The sequence below is a fragment of the Amphiura filiformis genome, chromosome 7 (assembly GCF_039555335.1).
Source record: "Amphiura filiformis chromosome 7, Afil_fr2py, whole genome shotgun sequence".
NCBI classification, from domain to species: Eukaryota; Metazoa; Echinodermata; class Ophiuroidea; order Amphilepidida; family Amphiuridae; genus Amphiura; species Amphiura filiformis.
Genome location: NC_092634.1, coordinates 7,744,489 through 7,767,415, shown reverse-complemented (window position 1 = coordinate 7,767,415; position 22,927 = coordinate 7,744,489).

Here is a 22,927-nt window from a genome sequence, read left to right as displayed (position 1 = left end):
AGCATATTGGGCATGCCAACATTGTACGGGGTAGAAGGGGGACCATTTCCAATAAGGCCTTAAAAGTGTTCGAACAAATATTTCTAAGATTGTAGTCCAATAAAATATCTACTTATTTGCAGACGTTTCGGAAACTGTCAGTTTGATGCTATTGTTGTAATGACGATCTGTGTACAGCTGATGTTGACTGCTGCTTAGCAACTGAGTTGCCAGTTGATTTTGTGTTAGTTATCAGATCGTCAAAAACGTGACTTAAGTTGTATTGCCCCTCGTCTCTGTTCATGGTGTTGCCCCGCTTTCGGATGGTGATTGCCTCTTTGATCCATCTTTTACACCTGTTGCTCTCTTTGCCCACGATCTTGGCCTCATCCCAGTCGATTACATGATTGTTTTCAACCACATGGTCTGTAATAGCTGACTTACGAATAACAGACTTTCTCGTGGCTCTTGTTTTGATGTTGTCTCCGATTTTTTCAGCCTCAGTTTTATGTTCGTCAAGCCTTTTCCCAAATTTTCTGCCTGTCTCCCCGATGTAAGCCGAATTACAGTTTTTGCAAGGGATGGGATATATGACATCGGTAGAATTATGAGGTTATCGCTTGTCTTTTGGATGAACTAAGAGATTGCGAAGGGTGCAATGGGGTTTCATTGCAGTGGCGATGTTATACGTTTTAAAAACCCTAGAAATGCGCTCAGACACACCTTCCACATAAGGAAAACTACCAACCTTTTAGACTTGGTCGAATCGTCTTTCTTTTTTCTCTCTTTCTTTGACTTTGGTTTTGCCATCTGATCTTTCACCATCTTGATGCTCCAATCCGGGTAGCCACATTTCTGAAGTGCGTCTTTGATATGTTCGTGCTCTCTTTCCTTGTCCTCATTTTCGGTGACAATTCTGTTCTTTCTGTCCATAAGTGTGCGGACGACCCCTAATTTATGGTGTAGGGGAGATGCGACCTAAGGTTCAAGTATTGGTCGGTGTGTCATACTGCAGTTACTGTCCATTTTCCTATACATAATACACAGTACTATCACCATTGACGCGTGACTTCTACAAACAGTGCATGTTATAGGTATAAGGGCATTAACGTTACTGTGTGAAAAATAACCAGCCAATATTTAAAGTTCTCTCTGAAATTCTAGAAAATATAGTTTTGTAACATGTCCTAAATTTTTAGCTAATTTAGGTATTTGGAAATATCCGCACTTTGGTGTTTCAACGACAGATAACACCAAAAATATGAAGAAATTATTTCCAAACCGTGTTAAATGCTGGTTAACAATATGCAGACTATTGTCTCATTTCGTAAACAAAGGCTTACACAGTATTGTTATCTTGCGTTTGCTTTATAATCGTTCACCAAACTGAAACTATAATACCAGCTCATTGCTCATTGCACAGGTACAACAGAAACGTGTAGTGTGGATTTTACCAGAGAAGATCTGATTTAACATAGTTGAGCTGTTTTCAATGAATGTTATCTTGGTTTAATAGGTTTTAATGGGGTTTAAGTCCTGCAAAGGTGAATTCTACTGTAGACATGACTACATACACCAATAATTAAATCGACCCTTCATCACGTCGAACAATCAAAGCGTCTAAAAACGGGATATTACCCTCCTTCTCTTCTTTAGATGTAAACTTGATTGAATCGGTGTCGTGCACTTGGTTGAGGTGGTCGGTGAGGGTGTTAACGTCATCTTTGGATACAAATTTCCGAGATATCATCAACATACCTTTTCCACAGCTTCGGTGTGCATTGCATAGGCGCTGTTGCAATCACAGTCCCTTCCAGGTGTTCCATGAAGATGTTTGCTGCCAACGGTGACACTGGACTGCCCATGGCTGCTCCGAATCGCTGTCTCAAGATCTTCCCACGAAAGGTATGTGGTAGATAAAATAAAATCAAGTAACTCCACCACATCTTCTGTTGCAAGATTGTAACCGTAGGATTTATTGTATTCTTTGAGCCAACTCTCCTTCTGCAGTCTTTCTTTCACAATGTCAAGCACTTTGTTGACTGGTGTACACGTGAACAACGAGACCACGTCATGCGACTTTAGGATATCCCCTTCCTCGATAATCTACCATCTCCTCCGATAACTGCTTGGAGTTAACCACATGATGTTCTCAATTCCCTACTATAGGGGCCAGAATGTCCGCAAGCCATTTAGATGTCTCGTATCCTATAGTGGAAGTGTAGTCAACAATATTGGTCTAAGAGGGGCATTGGATTTGTGGATCTTAGGCGTGCAATACATTCTCAGCAGTAGGATATAGATGTTTGTATTTAGCTTTAGTATTTTCTCCTCGTCTGAAAGTCTGGATGGCATAGACACTAACTTCCTCTTATATATAGGATTTGGATCAGACGCTAATTGCTCGTACGTTTTTGTATCACGAAGCATTTTGTTAACCTTGTCATTGTATTCCTACTTGTCCAAAACAACCGTAGCTTTCCCCTTATCAGCAGGCAAAGCACATTAATGACCTTTCTTTCATCATTACTCACGTTTGATTATCTCAACGTGCTAGCTACTTTAGATCTCAGTTGAACTGCATCCGCATACGGTACGTTCTTACATGCAAGCTCCGTAGCAAGGACAAATTCATCAGTGCAAACATCGGGAGGTCACACGGCGTAATTCAGGCCTTTTGCAAGTACCTTAGTCTGCGGTTTACTTAACTTGTATTTAGAACAATTGATAACCCAATTTTTCATCTGTGTTCCGGTGAGATCTGGTTCTGGTGTAGCGGTTTGACCTCTGTGCATCGGGGCTTTGTTTTGATTTTTCTCTGCCAAATTCTGCAGTTTACGTACTTGGCGACATTTTTTCACATACGTATTCTCGCGAACTCTCGTAAGATGAGACGAGATTTGACCCTCCAGAGGGGACTCGGCGGGAATTACAGATTTTAATTCATGTTCAAGTGATGATTTGTTTTCCTTTAAACTATCCAATTTGTTGTTGATAACTCTTACTCTTTCTCGGATTAATCCACGGTGCGCTTGATTTATAATATCCCTGAGAGTGTAAACAAGATGGTTCCTGTGACGGGCAATTTTTTTTCACAATTCTCTAAGTCACGTAGATGTTTCACTGTGTTTTTTCGTAATCATCACGTAGATTCTTGAACAAATTCATCAGGACTTTATAGTAGAATTGTTACTTGTGATTTTTTACGACTAGTCCAATAAAATATTCACTTACGTTTTGGAAACTGTCTGTTTCCTTTATCAATGCTATTGTTTTAATGACGATCTGTATATAGCTGATGTTGACTGCTGTTTAGCAACTGAGTTGCCAGTTGATTTTTTGTCAGTTATCAGATCGTCAAAAACGGTGTTGTCCTTCTTTTCTCGGTCATAAGTAAAGGTTAACTAAATAGGCCTAAGCTCATCAGTACACCACCGGGGGGGCACGGTGAGGGTATGATGCATGATGATATGTGTTATCTGCCATTCTAATATTTAAACACTCGCAGAAATAACTTCTGTGATCTACGAAATCCATCATTTTCCTTGGTAATTACCCATGACTCGCACCCGTACAGAAAGACAGTAACACACGTTGTCTGAAACAGCTTGATTTTTGTTTCGATTGGCAGGGACGGGCTTCTCCAAAGGCGTTCCATTTTCCAGAAAGCTGCCCAGGCTAGGTCTTTTCTTCTTTTTAGGTCTACAACACTAGAGCCCATCTTGGAACCCAAATACTTGAAGTCTGTGACATGGTTGATGGTACTACCATAGACTTCAAGTGCTGGCTGGGCGTTACAGTTTGCAGTCATATACAGTATCTTGGCAGGATACCTGCTTGACCGACGTGGGTAGATAACAATTCCAGCGTCAATTCCAGAAGTTGATTTCATCAGAAGGTAGTCTACCAGGATAATGAACAGGAATGGTGCCAACACATCACCCTGAAGCACTCCAGTTGTTACTTGGAAAGGCTCTGAGATACTGCCATCTACCATAACGGCACTATTGCAGTCTTTGTAGAGCACCTGGATGGCATTGGCCACAACCTTTGGTTTTCCATAATGCCGCAGCACTGAAAACATGACGGACCTGTTGATGGGGTCGAAGCTTTTTTGAAGTCCACAAAAGTGACTGTCAAGGGAAGTTGGTACTCCTTGAAGCCTTCCATGATCTTCCTCAAAATGTGTATTTGCTGAGCACAGCTGCGACCCGATCTAAAGCCAGCCTGGTTGCTTCTCAGTTGCTCCACCAATATGAAACAAATTGTACAAAACTCAACTAGACACAGACAACAACTTGTATAAACACCCCCCCCCGTTTCAGTGGTAACAATTATCATCTTTTTGATTAGGCCTACTGAAAATTCAGCAAAACGGCTTCATGCTGATTCACAATGTCTATTAACCTTACAACCTATTTTTGAGCTTTATGAGGATTTGTGGACGCATTTATCGACTTTGCAGGCACCTACTCAGCCAAATAAAGCGTTTTTTTCCCAAAATAATTCACCAGGATGACTTTTGTAATCTTTGTTTATCATCTTCATTGAAATAGAACATATTTTATGAAACGCTTTTCTTTGCGTGAAGAATGTAAAACAAACGCGTTCCTAACGACGGCTGTTATAAGGGAGCGCAACACTAAATCAGCGTCCCATGGGATAACGTGTGATTTCAGCCTACTTTAAGCGTCATTTCTGGCGTCCTTTTGGAAAAATAAAAGCTCTGTTCCTGGAGTCTCCAAAACCATTGTCGACATATATCGATGACCGTTGACCTTTTCGCTATTTCGCGGTGCAGAAAGTAAGGGCAAAAATATTCTTAACTCACCACTCACATTTCAAAATCAGAAGTTGTCCTAATCCGCCATAAAGTATTGTTTTAGAGATAAAGTGTCGGGTTTTTTTCCCTGCATGTTATCATTGAAGACACTTGTCGTATTCATATAAGCCGATATTGAGTGATTTAAGTGAACATGTCGGTAGATATAGTCGCTATAATCTCATATTCACTATGGACTATATTAGCTGAAATACGTAGTAATTTAGTGTTGCGCCCTCTTGACACCTGGGGAGTATGAAACCGTAAAGGTCATCCGAGGTCAAAAGTCAGGTCAAATTTGAAGTGGCTCCGATTGACCTGTAACTTTCGACAAATGATCCCTGACACTAGGAATATGAAATCATAGTGGTCATCCGAGGTCAAAGGTCAGGGCAAATTTAAAGTTGCTCCGACCGGGCTGTAACTTGCGGACAATGATAAATGGTAACATGTTCCTATTTAAGCCTTTTATATTTAATTACCACCAACTACATTTGTGACGTGTCATGTCAAAAGGAGACACTTTTGGGCAGGTTATCAATTTTGAGGTTTTTACATATCTTAAATATAGAGATATTTTGCTCCACAACACCATTTTCCCCAATGAAATTGGACATTCCTAAGCGAAGATATTGAGTTCGTTAATTATGGTATTATAAAATTGGAAATTGAGATATCGGCCTTTAAAAATATTATTGACAATGTTGAGAGTAGGAATTACCTTTTAATATTTTTAGAAATGTTTTAAAAAGCATTTCAATAAAAATTAAAGTGAAGATGCCAGTTATATTTTGCTATTTCTCCATTTACGATCCTGCCCAAAAGTGTCTCCTTTTGACATGACACGTCACATTTATTTTTATATGTCGACTAATTAAATGCCACGAGAATACATATTCTAGTATTTGATTCCTGATTCTTCAAGTCTGTTTTCATGTTCACAACGCACCCAATCTCCTCTCTGGACCAGACGCATCCCTTTTTAAAGGGATTTTTTAAAATTAATATTTCGAATTTAAATTTAGCTTGGTTATTACTCGGTTCGACTGTGTTGCTTGCCTTGTTTAGTGTCGTTGGTTTTTCTCCAATACACCACCAGCAGTATGATGAAATGCGTTTTATTTTCTACGATCGGATAAACTTCTAATGATTCGAGTATCAGAGTGTGAAGAAAACAAATCTGTTGCTGTAAATTACTTATTGAAATAAAAGAGGCACGGAGTCACGGTGAAACACGTATTTCATTTTCTATCGGATCTGTGGCACGGACTAATTCTCTGAACTGAAAAGATTCGAGAACAAAAACGTAAGCTGTTTGTTTTCATATCTAATTTATGAATAATGCGAACATGATTAATGTTAAACACCTAATTCTCTCAAATAATTTGTCGAAATAATTGTGTTTGAAGTATGATTTTTCTATCCTCTAAATAAAAATATCAAATTCCGTTTTGTTAAGGGATCTGGAATGAGCGTTTTTGAGCGTTTCGACAGTATTTTTTGTGGGACATGAGAGCACATCAGACATATCGAATTGCATTCTGAATACGAAGATTGTCTTTCTGATATCAAATAATTTTCATTTTTTGAAATTCACGATATAATACAAATCTTATGACAATTATTAAACTGATATTTTTCACATTTTTGATAAATAACAGTCCTCGAAGTAAATTAAATCTAATGATATATTCGTAAAAGTGTATGTAGCTGGGAGGAAAAGCCGACGATCAATTGAAAATTTGGACCTTTCATATTGAAGATATGGATCTATTTTTTTTGGTGTTTTGGGAAAAAATCCATATCTTCAATACGAAAGGTCAAAATTTTCAATTGATCATCGGCTTTGCATCTCACCTACATACACTTTAAGTATAAATCATCAGATTTATAAAGTTTACTTCGAGTACTGTTAAATATCCAAAATATCAATTTTTAATCACTTGCCATAAAATTTGTATTACATTGCGAATTTCAAAAAATCAAAATTAATTGATATCAGAAGGACATTCTTTGTATTCAGAATTCAATTCGATATGTCTGATGTGCTCTAATGTCCCACAATAAATACTGTCCAAACGTTCATACCCCAGCCCTTAAATTAAAAGTCTCGGTTTTAGGCGTTTTGCATGATCACTGAGAGGTATCCGTTAAACATGATTATGTATATTATTTTGTTATATATTATATATTGCCAATGTTGATGCCGACAGGAGACCAACTTGTGGTTTTCAAGGGCGGTGTCAGATTTATATTTATTCATAGTCAAAGCTGCTAAAAACCGTCACACCATCGTAATCCTAAGGATTTAGAAAAAGTATAATTTTACCTAACATCTTTTGGCTTCGCCTGAGGCGAAAAAGGAAATTGCTCTGAATTTATTCAAATAGTCTCAAATTAATAATTTTGTTGCAAATAATTAGAAAAAAGAATAGTTTTTATCAAGGTCAATGTATCTCAATAGAACTCAATGTGACTGGCTTTTAATTAAGCGAAGTCGAAGTAAAACTAAATTGTCATTGGTTAGAAATGTTTCTGACCTTGTGTATCTATATTATGTTTTTATATTATACCATTGTGTATAATTGGAGTCACTCGGTAGCCGTGATTAAACAAACGACTAATAAAGAAGACTAAACAGATGCTCCGCGAGACTATATTTACACAGAACACTAAAGCACTTGAGCTCTATTGTTCAATGATAATTTAACCTTCTTTACACAGCCGTGACGTTAGTCACGGCTGTGTCTTTTTTCTTACAGGTTCTTTCTTTCTTTCTGCCGACCACTACATTTGCTCTAGCACTCACATGCTTACACCGATTTTGACCTAACTTGGTCACAATCATCATTTACCATGCCCCTACATGTCACATGAAACTCGTGGGGTCAAAGGTCACGCTGGGGTCATAGGGGTCAAAAACGTGATTTCAACTAAAAATGCTTCTTCTCCTACAGATTACGTATGACGGTGAACCCACTTGCACACATGCATTACTATTACCCAGTGTCTATGGGGTCCTCACAGATTTGGGGTCAAAGGTCATTAAGGGGTCACTTCCGGTATAAAACGAAAAACCTTCAAAAATTTTTATTTGCTAAGAAAAACATAGGACAGTAACGGTATGTTCACACATAAATTGTAATTACCCTGTGTATATGTGGTATTTTTTTTATTTAGGGTCAAAGGTCATTAAGGGCCACTTCCGGTACAAAACGAAATACCTTTAAAATGCTTCTTCTCCCACAAATTACGTCGGACAGTAACACCACTTGCATACATGCATTGTTATTATCCAGTGTCTATGGGGTCCTCACAGATTTGGGGTCAAAGGTCATTAAGGGGTCACTTCCGGTATAAAACGAAAAAAAATTTTATTTGCTAAGAAAAACATAGGACAGTAACGGTATGTTCACACATGAATTGTGGGTACCCAATTCATATGTGGTATTTTTTATTTGGGGTCAAATGTCATTAAGGGGTCACTTCCGGTCTGAGACGAAAAACCTTCAAAATGCCCCTTCTGTCACAAGTAACATAGCAAAGTGGTGCCACATGCACCCATGCATTGACATTAGCCAATGTCTATGACCGTTTTCATATATTTTGGGGTCAAAGGTCATTAGGGGTAACAACACGGCTGTGTTCGTGGGTTAGACCACAGCTTAGTCTAGTTCTTTTTTCTTTCTGTTCAAGGTGTTTTTCAGTGTCACAGGACATATACTTGGTAATGCAAGTGTGCTGTTGTCTAAATGTTACTGAATAACATGAGACTCATCTTGTTTACAAGGTTAATGCTGTTTTGGCCAAATGCTAATAAATCTCTCTGATCCTTTAAGGGATGGGGGTATGATCGTTTGGACAGTATTTATTGTGGGACATTAGAGCACATCGAATTGCATTCTGAATACGAAGAATGTCTGATATCAAATAATTTAGACCTTTGAAATTCGCAATGTAATACACATTTTATGGAAAATCATTAAAAATTGATATTTTTTATATTTAACAGTACTTGATGTAAACTGTATAAATCTGATGATTTATACTTAAAGTGTATGTAGGTGGGATGAACAGCCGACGATCACTTGAAAATATTGACCTTTCGTATTGAAGATATGGATTTCTGTTCCCAAAATACCAAAATAAATTAGGTCTTTTGGGAAAAAAATCCATATCTTCAATATGAAAGGTCAAAATTTCCAATTGATCGTCGGCTTTTCCTCCCAGCCAGGGTTTTCTTTAACGCACAAAACACGCGTATTTACGCGTTCATGCACTTTTCTGACTCCTTCAAATCCATAGTCCCAAAGTCCAATGCGTACACAATCTTGAAAACGTACGCGTTCAGATATTGCAAGATTTGAATAGAGAAACACCCGATATTGTGCAGTTTATTCTCGGATTTTGGCATTTAGGACCTACTCCCGATATGTAGGGCCCATCACATTTTGTCAGCATCGATCCATGTATGTTTTAGTGATTGCGAGTCTCTTAAAATTGTGTAGTGTCAGTTTGAAATCTTGCAAATTGGGTTCGGGTCCTTTTTTTTTGTTTAAATGATGCACCAAAAGTGTCTTCAATTGGACTTTAATTTTGCAAAATTTTCCCTCTCAGGAACAAGTGACCATTTTCGCTTCTGCTTTCGACATATGGCAATTTTGGCCCTATGTTTAACACAATTTACAGGTCTAATGGGGAAAACGTGACAACGAAAGGCTTTATGGACCGTCATTACGTAAATTTTACACATTAATAGTGCCAAAATGGTCCACCAAATCGTTTCAATTAGGTCTTCATTTTGCAAAATTTTCCAAGTTCTAAGGGGGAACATCATCCTGCGTAGTCGATAAACAAATGGCCACTTGCACTTCTGCTTTCGACATTTGCCAATTTATGTTTAACACAATTTATAGGCCTACCATAATAGGGTAAACTTGCCGTCACGAAAGACTCCATGGACTGCTCATTTCACAAATGTTCGGCTTAAATTTTACACATTAATAGTGCCAAAATGATCTACCAAATTGCTTCAATTAGGTCTTCATTTTGCAAAAGTTTCTTACTTCTCAGGGGGCATTTTTAAATAATATTGTTTTCTTCTAAAATTGCCCCCACCCCCTTCTGACTGCTCTAGATCCGCCACTGCTTCAAACAGTGGCGTAGATTTCTTTTTTGATTCGGGGGGTGAAAAATGTCTTGAAGTATAGTGAATCCCCCGCCTATGGCTCTAAAAAACACACACATATTGTTAAATATGTCTTTAAAAATAATATTATAAAAATACCCCTTGGGCAATGTTTTGACTCCTTCAGAGGAAAAATTCACAATTGAAAGGGTAAAAAAAAATTGAAAATACCCCTTCAGCAAAATGCTTAAAGAAAACCCTGCTCCCAGCTACATACACTTTAAGAATATATCATTAAATTTATAAAATTTACTTCGAGGACTGTTATATCTCAAAATGTGAAAAATATCAAATTTTAATAATTTGTCATAAAATTTGTATTATATCGTGAATTTCAAAAATGAAAATTAGTTGATATCAGAAAGACATTCTTCGTATTCAGAATGCAATTCAATATGTCTGATGTGCTCTCATGTCCCACAAAAAATACTGTCGAAACGCTCAAAACGCTCACTCTATATCCTTAACTTGTTGGAGTAGTGTAAATTTGAACGCAAAATATGGTAGAGAAGCGTTAACCTTTGAAAAGTTATCGATTCCACGATGACAGGCTTATGACATGTAATTACATAGACGATTACACATCATTAAGGAATAAATATTAAAAACAAAGACAAAAAGCTGATAAGAATATCGATGGGGAAGCTAAATTTATACTCCTCTGCGCACAGTATCATCGCCCCGATGTAGAGCTATCCGCAAGTTCTTCGACAGCCACTCATGGCCATTTTGTTCGGACCTGTTTAATAGTTTTGAGACGAGGGATCTCCGACTAAAGCTGGTCACTGTCCTCAGTAGATGTCAGTGAGCCTGGTACGTCATCTGCTTTAGACTACCTCCTGCTTTCGTCTACACTGCGCTAGTACCGTGTAATGTTCTATAACCCTGTAGGTGGCATGCTTTGTGCTACAGGGTTGACGAATGAGGGCAGCAGTCATTTTTTGTTCTGCACATAAGTCCGAATTTTTGTCAGTTTTTGTTTTCAATCCACGATTGTTTGTCAATACGAACGCTTCCTCAGTTTCTCCATGTACTACGATCTGAAGCCATCTGTTATGTGGCAGTTGAAAGTTGTCGAAATCCCCCAACAGTTTTTGCACATAAGACAAGTATATAGGATTTTCTTTGCCTTCCAAGTCTTATTTTACCATGTAATGGGGTGTAGAGAGCATACCTTCTGCATGGTTCATCTTCCTGCATCCTCAGGATATGTTCCAGGAATCGTAGTTGTCGTGATCTGACAGAGTTGATAAGAGGCACAGTATTCATCTTCTTCTTGCGTATGTCAGGAAGAAACAAGATATAAAAGCCAAGACATTAAATTTCATTAAATTTCAAGCCCAGTACGCATCAACCAGTCCCTGGTGGCTTCGTCGACTTCAATCAGGCCGGAGATACCATTCGGTGGTCTATGGAGATGACAGGATGAGATGATGTGGTCGGCTGTTTGTTCCTCACTACCGCACTCGCATGCTGGGCTGTCCTTTAAGCCCCATTGGAACAGGTTGGCATTGAAGCGTCCAACTCCACTTCTCAGGCGGTTTAATTTTGTCCAAGCAGACCTGGGTAGATTGAAGCCTGGGATGGTGCCTGTTGGGTCTGTGACAAAGCGCTGGAGTGGTGAGGAAGACTGAAGCCATTGGTCTTTCCATGCCTTAGCTGTCCAGTCCTCGGTAAGTGCGTAAGGTGATAGGGCGTATGGTGTAAGTAAGTGCATAAGGTATAAGAGTGTCCACAGTAAGTGCGTAAGGTATAAAGGAAAAGGAGCGTCCACAGTAAGTGCGTAAGGTATAAGAGCGTCCTCAGTAAGTGCATAAGGTATACGAGCAGCCTTGTTAAGGAAGTAACCATAACATAAACCTTATCCCTGACCCAAATCTAAATTGCCCTAAACCCTAACTTTGGAGTACCTATCAGATTCAACACATTTTTGAGCAAACTGTGTACAGAGATGTAGTCTTCTATCATTCAAAGTTTGGAGTTCCAACAGGTCAAGGGAATCTGTGTAGGATGAGTAATTAGCACCATTTCCCTAAATTTAATGCTCAAAAAGGTAACCACGCTTCCTTTGCATGTGCAATAAATCAGCATGAAAATTAATCTTATTCTATAGGGATTCTATAAACACCTAGCAAGTGGCGTGGTCTTTCAATAGTTCATATATACTATTGTCTGTCCAATTAACTTAGACACCCAGTTTTTGTTCCTTATTTGAAAAAATATCCACTTTCAAGGAAAGTCATGAAAGAAAAGTGTTAACATTCGCTGAAACCTAACGGGATTTTTGTGTTTCCAAAGCATTGAGCGAGAGTTTACCAGAAATTCTATTGAAATTGGAAGGTTTTTCTCAACACTTTAAAAATAATCCGGTAGAAGTTGGGTACCATTATTTTGGAAGGTCTCATTATATAGATTTGTAGGTATTGTGATTTTGGATAGTGAATGGATGAATAGTAAATTAATTATACTCCTCACCAAAAACATTTTATAAAAATGAAAAATATAATTCAGTTCATAAAATGCAGACAGTGTTTCTTATTGGTATATTTATTCTTAGTGTATTAACGCAGTGATCCCAGTTGTCCCTCAACCAATTACAACAATTCGGCGCGGCATTTGAATCTTGTTCTGTGCATGCTTTTGGCTTGGCCCAATTCCAAGAAAATACAAATATTATTGTGTGCCCTATGAATGTTCTGATGTTATTGGTGAGGAGTATAATTCACAATACACTCCAGACGCACAGTAACTTGCCCTATCATTTGTTATAATGCACCAACTGTGACATCTTTTGAGTTATAGAGGTTGTGCATGAAATTATTGATTGCCTCCAAACAAAGGATTTGAACCGGTGTCCTTCACCGAAATCCACAGTCCATTCAATCAAATATTGTCATCAACCTATTTGATCGTAGTGTATTTGTTATGCGTGTGAGACGACCTCTCGCGGTGATTGCAAACATGCTTTTGTTGAATGCATTTGAGTAGACCGCCATTATTGTGAATTAGTAAAAGAATCAAAGAAAAAGGGTATCATCACTGATCAATATGCATGACTACAATGTTCAAACACCCTTACTGTAAATAGATTATCCCATCAAAAGTTTCAAGTCATTAGGAATATTCGGCTGGACCCAGATATCTTGCTGTAAATCGGTCAAAATTGAATAAAAGTAGACAAGGAAGAATATTTTTTCATTGCTTTACTAATAATTTCTGTTAGTTCTGACCGTGTTTAGCAACTTTTCTTTCATGACTTTTTGCCAAAGTGAAAACTTTTCGAAATATATCCTAAAAACCGGGTGTCTAAGTTATTTGGACAGACAATAGGCGGTTACCCGTATTTGGCGGTTCTCGGCTGTCGCGATTACCTGGCTGATGGTGACTGTACCCACCAATTTTATTATGCCCATAGGACAGTTTTGACTAATTTGACCTCAGATGACCCCTCGAAATGACCTTCCAAAATTTGGCTCTAAATGTTGACTGTACCTACTGTTACGAGTCGTACTTGACTCAAGGCCAAAATTAGAGTCAAGCGGTAGCATGACCAGCAAGTTTAAAAAACAACGACTGATAAAGAAGAATAAACAGATGCACCGCGGGACTATATTTACACGAAACAAAATGCTATTGTTCTATGATATTTTTCGCTGGGTAAAAAATATATCTAAAACCATGCTAAATCTTATTTACTGTCCAAAGTGTAATATTTTAATAACTCATTAATTCAAAAACTTACACCAATCTTAAAGTCAATCCGATTGTTTGATAATAAACAAACATTCTTGCTTCATTTTACGCGGTATTTTATATCCAAATTTAGTGGCAAATCATAGCTAATCATACTGATATCCAGAATCTTTCGCCACTGCTACAGCCATGCATGGCTGTCACTGTCGCACTACTTTTTGAGATTCACTTCCAAATATACCCTAGCATTTTCCTCGATACCCTCCATACAAATTCTTGATCCCATTCGCCAAAAAATCAAGTTTTTCACAATTCTTTTATTCTTTCCGGACGACAGCATACATTCATATTAATAAATACTCCACTTTTACACGTCGTAATATCGAGACGTCCCTGTGGCGAAGCGGTTAATGCCATGGACTTCTAATCCATTTATGAGTTTTTGCTCAAGTTCGAAACTTCCCACCACTTTTTTTTTCAATGTTTTATTGACCAATTTATTGTCATAAATCAAGAATAACACCATTTTGAACACCTATTGCTATGGTGATATTATTTTTTTCATCAAACAAACAATTTATCAGTGGCTCTGTTCACAGCTCAGACTAAAATTATATTTGGAATAAATATTATAAATTGTCACAAATTAAAATCACAAACCGCGAAAGATAGCCAACAACTGCCGCTAAATATTGATATCCAACTACAATTCCCCACAGGGCTATAAAGAACCACAACCCGCGAAATTTGGATATCCAACTAGATTGCCCCGCAGGACTACAAAGAATCACACACCACGAAATATGGATATATCCAACAAGCTTAAATTATAAATTAGCCGCCAACCCCCTTTTAATAGGGATATCCAACTAGATTGCCCCGCAGGGCTACAAAGAACCACAAACCGCGAAATTTAGATATCCAACCAGATTGCCCGTAGGCCTCTCGATTATAAAGAACCACAAATCGCAAAATATGGATATCCAACAAATTAAGACGACAAACCGCGAAAGATCGCCAACAACTGCCGCTCAATATTGATATCCAACTATATTGCCCCGCAGGGCTTTAAAGAACCACAAATCGCGAAATTTGGATATCCAACAAGCTTAAACTATAATTTAGCTCCCGATAGAGGGCAGGGCTTGGTGAAAACAACAAACCACGAAAGATCGCCGACAACCGACGCTTAATAGGAATATCCAACTAGATTGCCCCGCAGGGCTACAAAGAACCACACATCGCGAAATTTGGATATCCAACCAGATTGCCCGTCGGCCTATCGATTATAAAGAACCACAAACCGCGAAATATGGATATCCAACAAATTAAGCCCACAAACCGCGAAAGATCGCCAACAACTGCCGCTCAATATTGATATCCAACTAGATTGCCTCGCAGGGCTATAAAGAACCACAAACCGCGAAATTTGGATATGCAACTATTGCCCCACAGGGCTTCAAAGAACCACAAACCACGAAATATGGATATCCAACAAGCTTAAACTAAAAATTAGCTCCCAATAGGGGGCAGGGCTTGATGAGGTAAATTAAAACCACAAACCACAAAAGATCGCCGATAACTGCCGCTTAATAGGCATATCCAACTAGATTGCCCCGCAGGGCTACAAAGAACCACAAACCGCAAAATTTGGATATCCAACTAGATTGCCGCAGGCCTATCGATTATAAAGAACCACAAGCCGTGAAATATGGATATCCAACAAATTAAGACCACAAACCGCGAAAGATCAACAACAACTGCCGCTCAATATTGATATCCAACTAGATTGCCCCGCAGGGCTACAAAGATTTAGTCCGGTGGCAAAGGGTCCTGAACTAGGAGTCCGTAGATTTTCGATGATTAGAAGATGCCACCTATCTGGATATGTTCTACACATGTCTAGGAACAGGAAAATCTTTGTTGCCAATTTTGGAAATGCTGCAGAGGGCGGCCATCTTGGATTTCAAAATGGCCGCCATTTTCACTATATTTTGCCCTATATCTCAGCTTGTGAGCAACATACAAGGTTAAAAATGGTGGCAATACCCATGTTTGTGATACCAAGGATTCCATAAAAGCCATTACCTTAGTTGTTAGTAGTTTAGTTTGGCGGCCATCTTGAATTTCAAAATGGCCGACATGTTAAACATACTTTCACCTATATCTCGGCGTGTGAGTAACATAGAAGGCTAAAAATGGTGGCAAAACCCATGTTTGTGATACCAAGGATTCCATAAAAGCCATTAACTTAGATGTAAGTAGTTTAGTTTGGCGACGGCCATCTTGTGTTTCAAAATGGCCGAAGTGTTAAACATATATTCACCTATATCTCGGCTTGTGAGCAACATAGAAGGCTACTAAAAATGGTGGCAATACCCATGTTTATGATACCAAGGATTCCATAAAAGCCATTAACTTAGCTGTACGTAGTTTAGTTTGGCAGCGGCCATCTTGAATTTCAAAATGGCCGACATGTTAAACATACTTTCACCTATATCTCGGCTTGTGAGCAATATAGAAGGCTAAAATGGTGGCAATACCCATGTTTATGATAATGATAATGGCGGTTGCAAAATCACCATCCCATAATATGTAACAATGGTTCATTCGCTGCCACCATGAATTTTAAAATGACCGTGCTGGTGAGAGCCATTTTAAACACCAGCGTCATACACATCTATGAATAACATACAGAGTAGTAATTTTTAAACTGGTGGAATCTATATGGATTTACATAAAGTTGCTGCAAGTTCTGCTAGGCTTGTTAAACATCATCATCTCTGTCCTCTTCATCGTCACGACCACTTTTTGTATGAGAAGGAGCATAGTTATTACGGCATGTACAGAAGTCTGTGCAAAACAGTCCATTCACTTTACACTTGCATAGTTCACTGGTACACCGAGTCTGACCATATCTGCATTTGACGGCATCTGGAGTTAGAGGCAAATGTGGTGTCACTGGTGGCTTCAGAAATAGAGTCTGTCACACCAAGTTGGGAAAACGCTATAATGATCTCATGGTTGGCATCCAAATTATCTAAGACCTGCCAGCATGTTTTATTGCCTTTGACGGTAAGCTTCCTAGTAATTTCGGCTCCAGACAAACCCAGGAAGATCTGCTGCTTTTGATAGCCCTAAAACATATTGGTCCTAATTTTATGTTTCTATGGCTCACTCAGAGTTATCACACTTGTGTCAGCTGCACAAGATTTGGATAACGAGTTATAAGACGTCTGTGTCTGGATCAAGATGTCTGGAGTCATATAGCGATCAAAGACTAGGTGCACTTCATTGTAAGTGTTATAGTTTTCCCAGAAATGAAAAAGGACAAGAACAAAGTTCGCTACATTGTGTCTGAAACGATAGCAAGCAACAAGTTTAATTTGCGAGTACCCTTGATGATAGTGAAACTTCACACGTGGTCATCAAGTGCTATTGCAGTGAAAGGCAAGGATGGAAGTAAATTGATAGAGCTGAGAGAAGACAGCGCATTATTTGCACGGCTTTTAGTGATATCCAAAGCTCGAGAGATGAGTTATATGTAGTACCCAGAGCTCTCTTTGCACCAGATGGATCACTTTTCATCACTTTCTCCAAGATTGACTTGATGCCCCTCCTTGAATCACTACCTTCAGACACCTCTATCTAGGATGGAGGCTATGGATAGATCATCTAATACTTTGCCTGTTCCTTCCTTGCCTGGGGACCCAGTCATGACACATCTTCTACTGTTCATGTAAATAACAGTCCTGCAGCTGTTATACCTGACAGTTGCCAACATGTAACACTAGTCGATGGTAATTGGTATGGCTGATCTACAGGCTCTGGACAAACCAGAGTGGGTGAAACATGTTCAGAATATTGACCTGTCACTTTATTGAACGTTTCTGGGAGAAGTACAATACTTACGATGACGTGCACGGTGCACGTACCTAGTATGGTCTTTGATCGCTATGACTTTGGTGACAATTCCCTTAAAGTTTCAACATGTGAACGGCCGCTAGCTGGAAACAAAGCTGTGGCTTATCACATAACAGATCAGCATCAATTGCAATTAACCGAAGGTATGCGAAAGGTACTTGCACATGTTAAGACGAAATATGAGTTGACAGCTTTAGCAGAGAAGATTCTGCAGCATGCTGCTATTAACGGAAAGCATGATGTAGTTATGTGGCAAAATAAAGAAGAACACTCACACAGGATATTTAACCTAAGTAGTTTACAGGGGAAGGCAGACACCAAGCTCATGCTGCCCCGGGCATGCTGCATGGCATTGAGGCCACCAACAATGGTGCTACCTCATTGAAGATCTTCTTTCCAGACACACACGTCTTGGTTCTGGCTGTAAGGCGCTATCCAAACCTTGCAACAGACACGGGAGTGAGCCATAGAAACATAAAACTAGGACTACAATGCTTCGGGCCATCAAATGCAGCAAGTCTTCCTGTGTTGATTGCCTTGTGTAGAGCCGACATTACTGGAATGTTTGCCGACAAAGGCAGTAAGGTCTTAGATACTTTGGATGCCAACCATGACATCATTATTGCACTGTCTTGGTGTGATATACACTGTTTCTGAAGCAACCAGTGATGACACATTTGCCTCCAGCTCCAGATGCCGTCAAATGCAGGTGTACCAGTGACCTATGTAAGTGTAAAATAATGGACTGTTTTGCACAGACTGTACATGCTGTGACAATGCTCATTCTCATACATTAAGTGATTGTGACAATGAAGAGGACAGTGGTGATGATGTAACAAGCCTAGCAGAGGTAGCAACTTGCAACAACTCTTGGCAGCGAAAGGACCATTGTTACAGCTTATGGGATGGTGATTTTGAACCCCCAATATCATAAACATGGGTATTGCCACCATTTTAGCCTTCTATGTTGCTCACAAACTGAGATTTAGGTGAATATATGTTTAACATTTCGGCCATTTTGAAACTCAAGATGGCCGCCGCCAAACTAAACTACTTACATCTAAGTTAATGGCTTTTATGGAATCCTTGGTATCACAAACATGGGTATTGCCACCATTTTTAGCCTTCTATGTTACTCACAAGCCGAGATATAGGTGAAAGTATGTTTAACATGTCGGCCATTTTGAAATTCAAGATGGCCGCCAAACTAAACTACTTACAACTAAGTTAATGGCTTTTATGGAATCCTTGGTATCACAAACATTGGTATTGTCACCATTTTTAACCTTGTATGTTGCTCACAAGCTGAGATATAGGGCAAAATATAGTGAAAATGGTGGCCATTTTGAAATTCAAGATGGCCGCCCTCTGCAGCATCTCCAAAATTGGCAACAAAGATTTTCCTGTTCTTAGACATGTGTAGAACATATCTAGATAGGTGGCATCTTCTAATCATCGAAAATCTACGGATTTTCGCTTGCTCCCCTACTAATTTGGATATCCAACAAGCTTAAACTATAAATTAGCTCCCGATAGAGGGCAGGGCTTGGTGAAAACAACAAACCACGAAAGATCGCCGACAACAGCCGCTTAATAGGAATATCCAACTAGGTTCGGATAGCCAAGTAAATTGCCCCACAGGGCTACAAAGAACCACTAACATTAAAACACGATTATCTTGACTAGTCGGGGCATTTAGACGCTTCCGTAGTATAGGCTTAAATATATATGCGCATTAACCAGTTCCGACTTGAAGTAGGCCTAAATCGGACTTACTCTCTGTGTCTCTCTGGCATTGTCTACATTGGGTGTGTGTTGTTCATATTTACATTTTCTTTACATATTTACGTTGCCTTGAATAATTAAAGTGTATTAAAATGTATCTTAACATTACAGTCACGCGTGACGAGCAAGTTTTAAAAATAAGTTGTGTTAATTTATTTTTTATTGTCATGAATCAAGAATAGCAATCTCAAACATCTATTTTCGTTATATTATTCGTTTTATGGAGCACTTCGTAACCTGATGACTTTCCAAACTTGGAGCTGATTGGTTACATTCATAAAAAGAAAAGAAATTGTAAAAGGTACTGATTTCAACTTTATCATATTTATATAAATTTAAAACATTTCCAGAAGTGTTATGTATCTTTAATGTGTAAATACGATATTAATTTGTAAGCTTTCTGAAACGACCGGTTATTATCTTGTTCTTGCATGGTAAACCAATATCATATTGTGTTTTGTTTTATAATAATCATGATTAATGATTGAATTAAACGAATAACAAGTAGGCTTGTAATCTTGTTGGAAACGCTGTATTCTGTTGAAATAAAATAAAAACACTGATTTGCTGTTGGTGTTCAAAATGGGACCAAGTTTCAAAAAGTGAGCCGAGGTGGGTTTTTTAAACTTGCTGATTTCTTTACGTTGTCAACGTTTTTTGGTAGATCACCTTTTACCCGAACTCACACGAATGCACAACACAAATACACTGTTTGATTATGCTAACAAAATCTAAGTCTTTAATTGAAAGCACGTTATTATTGGTACAATATGACAACAATGCACATACACAATAATCAAATATAATCACTCTTTATATATTTAGCACTTAGCCAGCATTCTTCTTCTTGGTGATCTTGGTGATAAAGTTCTTCCAATGTTCTGGACGACTGTAATATATCCTTATTCATTTGTCCTGCGAAAATCAGCGAAGTTCTTTGTACACTTGCATTGATTAATCCTTGCGTATAAAATCCTTATACGAGGATACGTTTATAACTCCTTGCGCAGTTCTCCTATACTAAACTCCTTGCGCCGTTCTCCTATGCTAAACTCCTTTGGCAGTTCTCCAAATTTAACTCCTTGCGCTGCTTTCTCCAAACTTGGTGCTATTTCCACCTTTCACACAATATCTTCAGGAAGCAGGACTGCAATGCAGTTGTCCCCACTTATTTTGACAGTTGTGTTGCTCCTTTAACCAGACTTCAGCAAATCGGCAGAAGAATATATATTCCTTTCTTGGAAGAAGTACGTTCTTGGACGTATTCTAGATCTTCTCCGACAACACTGGCAAATAGTAGTACTTTGACTACATAAAATATTTCTGGTTTGCAATTTCCTTTCTTTGAAAGAATTGGACTGTAAGCATATTAGCTAGCTAGCCCAGATTAACACTATCAACAGTAAAGAAATATGTTTACCTTTTCTTATATATCAGGCCCTGGGAAATCCCAAGTATTAATACACATGATGAGAACTTGGAAATTCCCAAGCCTTAATTATAACATTAACCTTTCTCATTACATCACTTCCTGAGGGGAATTTCATTACATCATTTTCCTTTCACAACCTCAGGGGATTTCCAAATATTCCAAATTAGAAATGATTCAATTTGTTTTGATCAAGTTGATGCAAGAAAGGGGAATCCCTAAAATGTCTCACTCATGTAACTTTGTAAACAAAGATAAATCATCAAATTAAATTACTCAGGGCACATCACACTACCACGTTTCATGCCCATACGACAGTTTTAGTAATTTGACCTTGGATGACCCCAAAATGACCGTCAAAATATTGGACTCTAAAAGTTGCCTGTACCCACCAAGTCTCATGCCCATACGACAGTTTTTACTAATTTGACCTCAGATGACACCTGGATGACCTCGGGTGATCTTGGCCCACTTACCGAAACAAACCGAGTTTGAGGAACGTGCGACCCCTAGTCTCCGAGAAAATAGGCGGAAAACAGTTGTTACTAATTTGACCTCAGATGACCCCTGAGGTGACCTTGACCCACTAACCAACACAAACTTGTTCCGTCTTAGGTCAAGATGCACCTACTCACCAAGTTGCATGCCCATATGACAGTTTTGTACTGACCCCTAGATGACCTCTGGTGACCTTGACCCACTAACCAATACAAACTTGTTCTGTCCCGGGTCAAGACGCACCCACCCGTCAAGTTTGAGGAAAGTTTTTACTAATTTGACCCCTGGATGACCTCGGGTGACCTTGACCCACTAACCAATACAAACTTGTTCTGCCTGGGGTCAAGCTGCACCCATCCACCAAGTTTGAGGAACGTGCGACCCCTAGTGTCCGAGAAAATAGGCGGACAGACAGACAGACAGACAGACAGAGTCACAGAGTCACAGACTACCAGTATTATTATATAGATGAACATCAATATTTAACCGCGACTTTGCACATGACACCCCGCCCAAAGTATGCGACAACCAGAGATGGTGATTGTACGTGACAAGACAGATACATATGAATTTATGCATAAGAATATTCTCAACCTCCCAGGTTGCCAATATAAATACAATGGCAGCCTCACATAGAAAGGGAAATACGAAGATTATGACTTTTGAATGGTCTGTTAGTCATATAGAAAGCCATTTTTGTGTACAGAAATAACTTGAAATTCATGTGGCATAATTGTGTATGTCTTTCCCGTATGATGGGATTGAAAAGACTGGCTAGCTATTGTATTTCTTTGCACACATCATGCTGTCCATTGCTGTGTTCAACGTGAGTATATAATAAATGTACACACGGCATGTCATGATATTGCATTTGAACTGCAATGTATGGTATGATACGCCTATGGCCGGCTTGATTGTTGTTCAAATACATTTTATTGCGTTGATATAATTCGGAATAAATCGTGAATGCGTGTACACTTGAAGTATTTGCTTCCCCGATCCCCATGCGTGGTTGGTATATATGTGAGTTTTTTACATTCTACTGAGTACTGTTGCAATATTTTTGCATGCATACCCATGCCCGCTTGAAGACCATAACTGAGAAATTTGCTTTTTGTTTGTTAAGATAAAAATAAAAATAAAATGCAAGAATCATCTTTCCCCACATAATACTTCTTACAAACAAGGTGTTGATATTGGCCCTTTCGATGCAAGATAAAGCACAAATGAAGGAAAGTAAACAAAACAAAATATAACAAACAAGCATAAAAGAATGTGATACATGTACGAAAATGTGTTACTCTGAAACGTTACAATCGCAATTTTCGGTCAAAAAATCCACAAGAAATGACTCATGATACAATTATATTTAAAAAAATAAAATAAAACAACTTCAAAAACAGAAACGGCTGCCTGCATCTGGAACTCTTCATATCTTAACTAATAACAAAAGTGCCCACTGGTATCTTGGAGGCATTGTCTTTTTTAAAGACATTTCTTGTTCTCTACATTTTCCAGTCTTGAAGAATTATTTGCAACTAAATCCATAATATTGTCTAAGGCCGAAGACATAAGATCAACAGATATGACAGAACAGGCAAGAGGCTGT